The 9,164-nt window shown below is 41.6% G+C and overlaps 1 protein-coding gene across 2 annotated transcripts in view; it reads left to right on the forward strand.

Moving 5' to 3' along the window:
* Nucleotides 1–372: 372 nt before the first annotated feature.
* Nucleotides 373–9,164, forward strand: part of RALGPS2 (Ral GEF with PH domain and SH3 binding motif 2) — a 114,954-nt gene continuing 106,162 nt past the window's right edge. The window contains exon 1 of one of the 2 annotated variants that reach the window (XM_017737412.1): nt 373–434. The gene's annotated coding sequence lies outside the window, so the exon portion shown is untranslated. Of the gene's footprint in view, nt 435–6,504; nt 6,603–9,164 lie in introns of those variants that run through there. The other variant, XM_017737413.1, reaches the window with a different exon arrangement.

Genomic DNA, 9,164 nt, shown 5'->3' on the forward strand with positions numbered 1-9,164 from the left:
GGACACGAGGGACAGGGCAGCAGGAAGGCATGGGGACACGAGGGACAGGGCAGTGCCCAGGGATGAGGATACGAGGAACAATTGGGTGTAAGCAGGGGGTGAACACCACGTTGCACCACTTTCATGTAAACCAGGGTAATTTCAGAGCATGTTGCCTTTCAGTAGACAGGAATCTGCTTTAGAGGATGGACAAATAGATGCTGTTTATTAGACGTGAGGCATGTTTAGCATTATTTCTTTCCTGGCAGCAGATGCTGGAAAAGCAATTCTGTAGATATATTTGAAACCACGATGAGTGGTGATGACAGGTAATAGTTTGGAGTTACTTGCCCTGTGGGTTTAATAGTAGTTACAGGCCTGGTGAAATTCTGTGTTTATCTATTTGCAGCTTTCCTATACTGTCACTATTTGAGAGATGCCTCTACTGACAAAAGGTACCTTTGCACAGGTCTTATTCCTGCACCCCTCCTTCTGTGCCTCTGCTGAATTAAGGAGCTTTGCAATCACAGATAGCTAGAGGAGGTGGAGACTATTTCTTTTCAAATGGGATCAGTAGATAACCAGGCAATCAAATGTTTGATAGGCCTACAGCTTTTTAGGTTTTCTCAAGATTGGAAAATATGGGATGCACAGCGACTATTTTCTTTTTCTCTCATCACTGCTTGCTTCTGCAGCTGACTTCATTTTAGTTGTACTGTGGTGGTGTTTATTTCTAAACAAAATGGGTGTAACATTCTGTGCATACCAACCAGTTGTTTGAGACCCTTTTTGGTATATAGACCTATTGCATGTTTTACTGGTTGTACGTAATTTTATTTAATGAACTTTGACTCACCAGGTGTTTGTTTTAAAACATTATTAACTCTCAACAGGGCATGAGAAATAATACATGGACCAAAGCTTGACAACTACTCACGCATTTTTTTCATGTATTATTGTAACGTGTAGTATCTGATAACAGAGCCAGAGGACTTCCACAGGCACCTCTGCATGAGCTGTACTGCCTTGGACCCTGCTTTTGGGAGTTGATATGACCACATGGGTGCCAAAACTGCTGGAGCGAGTTGGCACCAAGTGCCACAGCATAACATTGTAGAGAAGTTGATAATTGTGATTTTTTTCTAGCAGTGTCTGATAGAAAAACTCTGGAAAATATTTTATGTTTCTGGGCTCTGTATGTAAATTCTTTTTTTTTTTTTTTTTAATTTAGTTTCTTTGGGGCTTTTTTTTTTTTTTTTTTTTTTAAGGCAATCTCTTGTAGAAGCAGAACTGTTTCTGCTTTCCACAGCCTCTGCACATCCCTGCTTGTGGGTTGTCTGCAGTCCTGCTCAGAAGCTGGCTGAAGCTGGGTCACTGGAACTGAGAGGGTGCCCTCTGGTGACATCTGTGTTTGGAGCTCGGGCTGCATGTAAAGGAACACTCCGGCTAGTCTGGAATTAAATACCCCTCCCAGCACAGCTGCGGGTGTGCTCTGCACTGAGCTGCTGGTGTGGCATGGCCGAGCTGGGGAGACGAGCAGTTGTGAATTCGTGTGGAGGATGTACGGCACTCACCTGGTGTCTGTGAGCTCCCGTGTGACATGCTCTGCCTCGTAATTTATTTTGCTGTATTTTGATAAGAAATGCTTAACTCAGTCTAATGGAGACAACTCCGCCTAGAAAACCCCCTTCATGAGGTTATCCTGTTTACTCTCCAGTGGGTTTTGTTTGTTTCTTTGGGTTTTTTTTCCTGTAGAAATGTGGGGGTTTTCCTGCAGAATTTTGGAGAGGTCTTTTCCTTTCCATGCTTTTATCTTGCCTGGTGACTGTAGATTAAAAATGCCAGTGTTTCAGTGTTTTATTGATCTTTATGTTGCTCAGCACTGATGAACAAGAATGAAGATACAGGGCTAACTTTAACTTCAACTACTTGTGTAAACTTTGATTTTTGAAATTGACTGTGTTTGTACAGAAAAGTAATGCTCAGTCACAGTGTGCTAATGCTCTGCTTGATGTGTTTGAATATTAAAAGATTTGAATTGATAAGCCACACCTCCATCTTAATCAGCTTGTTCCACTATTTTTTTTTGATTGAGATTAGGGGTTAATCTTTTCCTTTATATTTGCTTGAAGCTGAGTCATTTGAGCTCCTCCTTCCATTCAATAACTAAAGCTGAGTTGAAAATATCCTTTAGGGGTGGGGAGTGTAATTGGTTGCATTTTGTCAAAGTATAAGCCACCAAAGGCATGATGCATTTCTCTTCTACGTGTTGTTTACAGCTCTTGTTAGAAAACACACCTAGAAATGACTTTTCAAAATTACGAGGAAACATTTCTGTTAAAAACCTTTGCATTTAAATACCTGGAACTGCTGCAGTAGGAATCACCTTTTAATACAAGTGTGTGTGTCATAGTTATTGCATGAGCAGAAGCTTTGTGGGCTTCATGTTTTGTCTGTTTATGAATTAATCACCTTAAAAGACTGCTGAAGCGAGTGTGTCTTAATATTGCGGTTGGGTGTTTTAAGTAGATGCTCTGTATGCTCAGTCCTCTGGAACATGTGGATGTGTGACTGAAACTCTTTTTCCTTTACAAAGATCCATAAAAGCCTCATAGGATTCCAGGGAAAATGGCACTGGAGTCCCTAGTTGTGGGCAAGCTGGTCCCACTCAGACTTCTGCCCAGCAGGAAGGGGTCATCCGAAATCCGAGCTGGAGCAGGGCAGTGTGAAGTGTCTAAGGGCTCCCAACGCTGGCTTTGTGCAGTCAGGAGGAGCTGTGTGAAGTGGAGAAGGTGGGGGAACAGGGAGAGGGTGGCCCGAAGCCCTGAACAGGGAGGATGTGTTGTGCAGCGTGGTGTGTTGTGAACGCTGGAGCTGCTTGCTCTGACTCAGAATGGCATAAATGATGGGCATTGAACCAGCTTGTGGCCAAGGGAGGCTGTTCCCAGTCTGTGTTTCAGTTCATAGGAGAGTTTGTCTAGAAAAAGGGACCTGTTTGCTAAATGTTACAGTACAGCAAATAAAACACTGGGAAATCTAGTGAGTCACCACAAAGTATTTTAAAATGTGGTGTTCCTGACCTGCATTTTAGGCTGATCTTTACTCTCTTGGACTCGCTGCTCTGAGGTGTGCCGCCCTAGTACACTCTCAGCTGGTGTTTTCAAAACTCCTGACGGGCTTCCAGATGGGTTGTAGGCTGTCATATGGCACAGGTGGTGTCTTCCTTGAACCCATGGAGATCCCCTGAGTTTGCTCACAGAGTCCTTCCTACCCCAGCCTTATTGTCACTGTAACTTTTTACATGTCAGTAACTTCAGCACAGACAAACAACAGCTCGATGAGTAAGGTGTACTTTTCCAGAAGGATGGGATTCCCTTTCTCTTGCCTTGTCTTTGTTGTCCTGCAGTCCTGACTACAAGAATGACAGTCTAGGTAAAGCTGGGAAAAGAAGCATCTGTGTACCCTAGAGGGCCTGGAGGCTTTGCCCTTATTTCTATAGGTCTGAACTGTTTAGGTGTGGTTTGGCTCTTTCTATCAACTGCATCAACAAGTCAAGGTTTCCTGCCCCAGAAGCTCCCTGGCTGTGCTGCAGCGCACACCTTTGCCTGGCACTGAGGCTCTAGAGCTGCTTGGTCAGAGTATCAAGAAACACTCTTATCAACCCCTCCTGAGCATAGTATTTGTGGTTTAAAGACCTGCCTATTTCTCAGTGGTAAAGAGCAGCCTCCTTTGTTAAAGATTAAGGCTGTAACATGGCAGTTGATTTGGTGCCAGACTTGAGAGAACAACACATCCATTGCTGCCCGATGGTCAAGGGGCAGCCTTTCCCTTTTCTCTTCTGCAGGCAGAAATTGCTTGCAGTCCCCTATGATAGGACAGATCTTGATTCAAACTCTCAAGAATAGTTATTTATTCTGTTTCTATGAGATGTAGGACTTGTGGCCTGTTCTCCATGTCTGTTTCAGAATTTCATTTGTATTTGGATGTACGCATACATTCCATAGGCAAGGGAAGCTGGAGGTTGCATGTGAACGTGTGCCTGCCCTATTTTCCCTGGTCTGTCTGAGGAGACTGTGAGCCTCTCCCATGAATTGCAAGTGTGACCACAACAGTTAATGTAGCTCAGTGCCTCATCAGTATGTAGTTGAGATTTGAACATGGATTAGAACAAGCTGGCTGAAGTTCAATCCAGATAAAATATACATGATGATGTGGATGTAATTATCAGCCTCCCTAATTGAAGGGCTGCATTTACCATTTGGTAGAAGTGTTAGTGCCCTCTGGTGACTCACATTTATTACTTGTTCTTAGCAATCATATTGAAGCAGTAAAATCAGTTTTTTAAGTCTTTGACTGGAAGAGTGGTACCCCCTCAACTGATCAGACCTGGAAAATTTGACTGGAAGTCATCTTTGCCCTTCCTCCCATGGGTTTTAGATAGTTTTGTAGTTCCTAGTGCAAGTAAGGAAATACAACAAGCCTGGGTCAGTTGAGGAGTTGAGACCAGCATGCCCAGATAATAAGCAGAACTGCCAGCAAGGGAATTTGACTGTCAAGCTTGCTATGATCTCCTCTGCCAAAAAGTGGTTGGCCCAAACTATTAATTTCTTGGAGCTCATGAATCTCTTGACTTACACTGCTTGTCCTGTGTGTCTGTCAGCTGTCCGAGGACTGAAGCACACACAGAAGAAATGGGTAACAGGGTTTGCAGAGGAGAAGCTTGAGATATCCTGGCTCTCGTGCTGTAATTCCATTTTAAAGTGATTTGGATGCAAAATGTGGTGCAGAAGGTTTTGCTGGCTTTGGAGCTGCCTGAGTGGCACTTATGCTTTGGGATATGTACGTGTCACCTCTTTTCCTCTTTAATGGAGCAGTGCTATTGGCAGCAATCAATGAAGTCTGACGTGACCTAGGTTTGCCTGTCCATGCTCTGACCATTGCTGTAGTAGTGTGGCATTAAAAGCTGCTTGATTTGTGCCTCCCTCATTATTCATTAAGGGACAGCTTGGAGACTATGGAATCTTCTCTCATTGAAATGGGCTCAGATTGATTGTGCTGGGGAAGAAGGATATTGATCTTTTTCAGAAGTTGAAGGTGTATTTCTTAGATAATAGTGGCTAGATAAAACTGGCAGAGGTCCTGAAAAAAGTGATCTTAATGCAGTTTGTAAATTGGATTGCTTTTATCCCATTATTAATGTGCCCGGGGTTTGGGGTAATTGTCTAGACTGTAGTATTATATTTTAATTTAGGTTTAGAATTAGTAGTATAATGTCACAGAGTGACTGGACTTGGACCAATAAGTGAATAAACAGGGCTGGTACAAAGCACATTTTCTGTTGTGATACATCCTTTTCAGATTAACGTGTAGGCAGGCAGAAGCCTCCTGTGAAAAGCTGAAGGTCTTAAATTACTGTTTTTCTTCATGTATGAATTTGTCTGAGGAGGTGTGTAAGCACAGGTGAGTTCTGTGTAAAACTCAAATTTATAAACTCTGTAAATGGTTGTTTCTAGTCCACTTGTTTTATTGCCAGGTTGTTTGTTTAATCTTCTAATTGCTCTGAATTTCTGTTGCTTGCTTGATAACTTTGGGGTCCTCCACGCTTATTTAAGTTGATTTGTAATTGAATTAGGTTGTGACCCCATGTGCAGTGAGGCAGCTTATTTATTGACTGCTCACTTCTCACACTGTATTGGCAGAAATCGAGAGATAACGTAGTAGAGAGAACTTCATCAGGGAACTTAACCAGCTAAGAAATTAACCCTCCTTGCCTTGTTTTTTCAGTTTGATAGTTCCCCCAAACTGTCCACTTCAGCCACACAAAATCTTGGGCTAATGTCACAGCAGAGAAAGGAACAGGAAAAAGTATTAGTGGTGGAGATAACTGGCAAGTATAAAGTCACGTTCCCATAAACCAGCTGAAATTAAAAGTGGATCTAGATGACATTTGTTTATAGCTGAGCTTGTGGAGTGTTGATATCTGGTTATCTTGAATCCCTAGATGGGTGTGCAAGTCTGGGAGCTTGGGATAAACTGTTTCAATTTTTATGCAGAAAAATTTGAGGCACTTTAGGATCCTTGTGGCAGTCCTGAAAATTCCTTTTGCACAGAGCTAAACTCTGCCATTGTTTCGTCTTCTACAGTAGGCTGGTGGAGTGAGTTGAGAGTGATGATGGTGTTACTGGAAACTTGGTAATATAGCTGATCATGTCCAGAAGTCTGTAAAGTATTTTGGGGATTCCAAAAGCATCTGCAATTAGCAGATGCAGGGTGTTAGAATGCTGGTAGCATTGCACAGTTTCCTACGTGTTCATTGTGGATTTCAAAATGCACATAAATTCCAAGTGCCAGATCAGTAGAAGATAAAAAGGTCCAAAGATTCAAGCTACTCACTCTCCAATTACTGCATCACTGTTTTGTGCTGTTGCTAATTAGTAACTTTAATATTATGAAGTGTATTGATAAAGCACATGGTTATGTGGATGACTCATGACTGTTGTATTTCCTCTCCACGGTCATGTAATTAACTTTCCCTGTGTGGTTAAAGGCACCTGAGCAGTGCTGCTGTTGCTGGCCTGTCCAGACCCCTCTGCCAACAGCCACTTTTCCCATGTGCTTTCTTGGTAAGTCTACCTGAGTAGTGGCAGCTATCTCGTTTATTTTTAGAATATTAGTCATGTACTTTTAGACTGACCAGTGTGTTTAGGCATTAGTCATCAGGCTTGTCTGGTAAGTACCTCCAAATAACTGTGATATTATTATTGATCAGACTTTTACAGAAATATGCCAACAGGCATTTTGGAAAAGAATAATGTGTAAGAGTGGAATCCATTGAGTTCAGTCCTTACATGCAGTTGAAGTGATTTGCAAGTATTTTCTGGAGCTCAGAGTGCAAAATTATTGAAGTATTAGGAAGATTTCTGCTTAGCTGCACAGAAACCCTCCGCTTCTGAGAGACATGAGTGTGGTGGACAGCGAGCAGCCTGAAACTTGAGGCATTTGTTAGGGTGGGTAAAACCTGGCCATTGCAGGTCTGCCTCAAGATAGGATGAGGTTAAACATTACCTAGCTATAAGGCTTTGTTACTGTTACCTTTTAATATGTCATTCACTGATGGTGTCAGGTGTGTGGTTTCTTCGGAAACTGTTTTCCGTGTTATTTGTATAATGGCAAATGTCCCTCTATAGTAGAAATGGTTTTGCTACTTCGTGTTTGAAAAGTGCTTTGCTCACTACCCGTGGCTGGTTGTTTCTCTGTTGATTATAATTTTTTATAATCCTCCTCTGGGTTTTTTTGTCCCTCCCAGGCTGGGCCTATTTTGGATTTCTTTTGAACAGATTTTGCCAGATAGCTCTTTGATAATGGATTTTGGTATTCTTAGTGATATGCCTTGCTAACTTTTTAATGGTGCTTTAAACAAGTACATAGTGTGTTACATTGGACAAAGGAAGGTAGTAGTACCAAATCTAATTGCAGTATGAAACTGGGATTCTTTGCCTGTATTTTATACCCTTGTGGAGCCATAGGTATGCTGGCAAAAGACAACTTTGTTTGTGGAGATTGTTCAGCTCTACTGCCTATATCTATTAAAGTGGTCAAGTGTCCACCTGGAATAATTTGAAAGGAATTTGGAGAGGAAAATGGTGCTAACCAAACTGTAGTCAGGAGATGAAAGAAAAAGGCAAGCTTGATAAGTTTTCAGGGGAGATGGGTGCCAGAGGTACAGTGTTTTATAAAGCTGAAGTCACATTAAAACAATATGAAGTGAAAAAAGCTACTTCTGAGGTACAGTATTTCGTTACCTTTGAGGAATGGCAGGTAAACAGATGGAGTGCTCTAGGAGCTGCTTGTGAGTAGCTTCCTCACTGTCTGCATGTAACGACTTGCCCTTGTACTTAATTAACTCGCTGACTTTTTTTTAATGTGGATAGGGTCTATGTGACAGAACTTGAACCGTATTTCATGCTGTGACTTGCCTTTAACACTTCTGAAAAGTCAATCTTGACTCTTCTGAAGCTGTCTTAGTGGTGGGAAGGCTTCTTCAATTAGGACCTAGTTCATGTTTCAGATAAGGCAATTTAATTTATCTTCAAAGAGGCATTTCTCTAGCTGTGTATAAGCTGCTATTCAGGGACATGGGTTTGTTAAGAAGAGAGGTCTAAACCTGTGTTCGAGACCAGCAGCTGGAATTGTTTTAATTTCTTGTGGTTTTGGTCATGAATGCCATATGACTGGGAGGGAGAGGGGAAAGAAATACCCATGTATTTGTTGTTGCACATTGCTAAATTATTTTTTTGTATGTACAATGGAAAGTTTTAAAGTATTTAAGGTGACGTTATGTCAGGGCTTATAGAAAAATTTACTAAGCATGCAAAATGGGTATGAATTCTTAAGGATGTTTAGACTAAGAGAAGTGAACAATATGCACTATTGATTTGAGGCTGATGTGGTTTTGTTGAAGAATAATTCTCGATCTGAATTGTATCACAAGACAGCAAAGACATTAATTGAAAGGGTGTTGTCGAGGCCAAAAGTCTTCTATAAAGGGTAGGTTTGGAAAATGTGCAATCTGTTATGCAGATCTGTATGTTGATACACTTCAGAGGTGTGTTGTATTTGTGTCGCACTGTTAGACAGACACAGAAATCCGGTTGGCATCTGTTAAGTGATACTGCTAAAAAGGAAAGATAGCTCCTTGCATTATTTATCAGACAAACATGAGAGATGTCTTGCTAAGCTATTGCACCCACAAAACTTTGCTTAAATCCCTCATTTGTCAACAAAGGTATGTTGTAGAAGAGTTTAGAGCTTTATTTCAGCTGTACCTATTTTTTTTTTTTTAAAGCTAGCTCTTGTTTTCCTGACTTAGGAAATTATTTTACATACTTCATCTCTTTTTATGAGGTAATAGTCTTAAATGGAAAACAGAATCAGGCAGTAGTGGAGTTAAAGGACATGGACAGAGGTGAGATCTCTCCAGGGACCAGGAAAGGACAGGCTTCCCTTTGCTGCCTTGGGATTTGCCAGAGTTCTGTGTTGCTTTCAGGTGTCAGATTTCTGTGTCTGGTACTGAATGTCGTGGATATCTTCTTGATTTTACTTGAAGTGAGGGAGGAGAGATGAGGAGAAGTGATGGACTTCAGCAACTGAAGTTTTTGTTGCTTGTCTCTTTCTCTGGTGTCATC

This window comes from Corvus brachyrhynchos, unplaced genomic scaffold (genome assembly GCF_000691975.1).
Source record: "Corvus brachyrhynchos isolate BGI_N302 unplaced genomic scaffold, ASM69197v1 scaffold466, whole genome shotgun sequence".
Classification (NCBI taxonomy): domain Eukaryota; kingdom Metazoa; phylum Chordata; class Aves; order Passeriformes; family Corvidae; genus Corvus; species Corvus brachyrhynchos.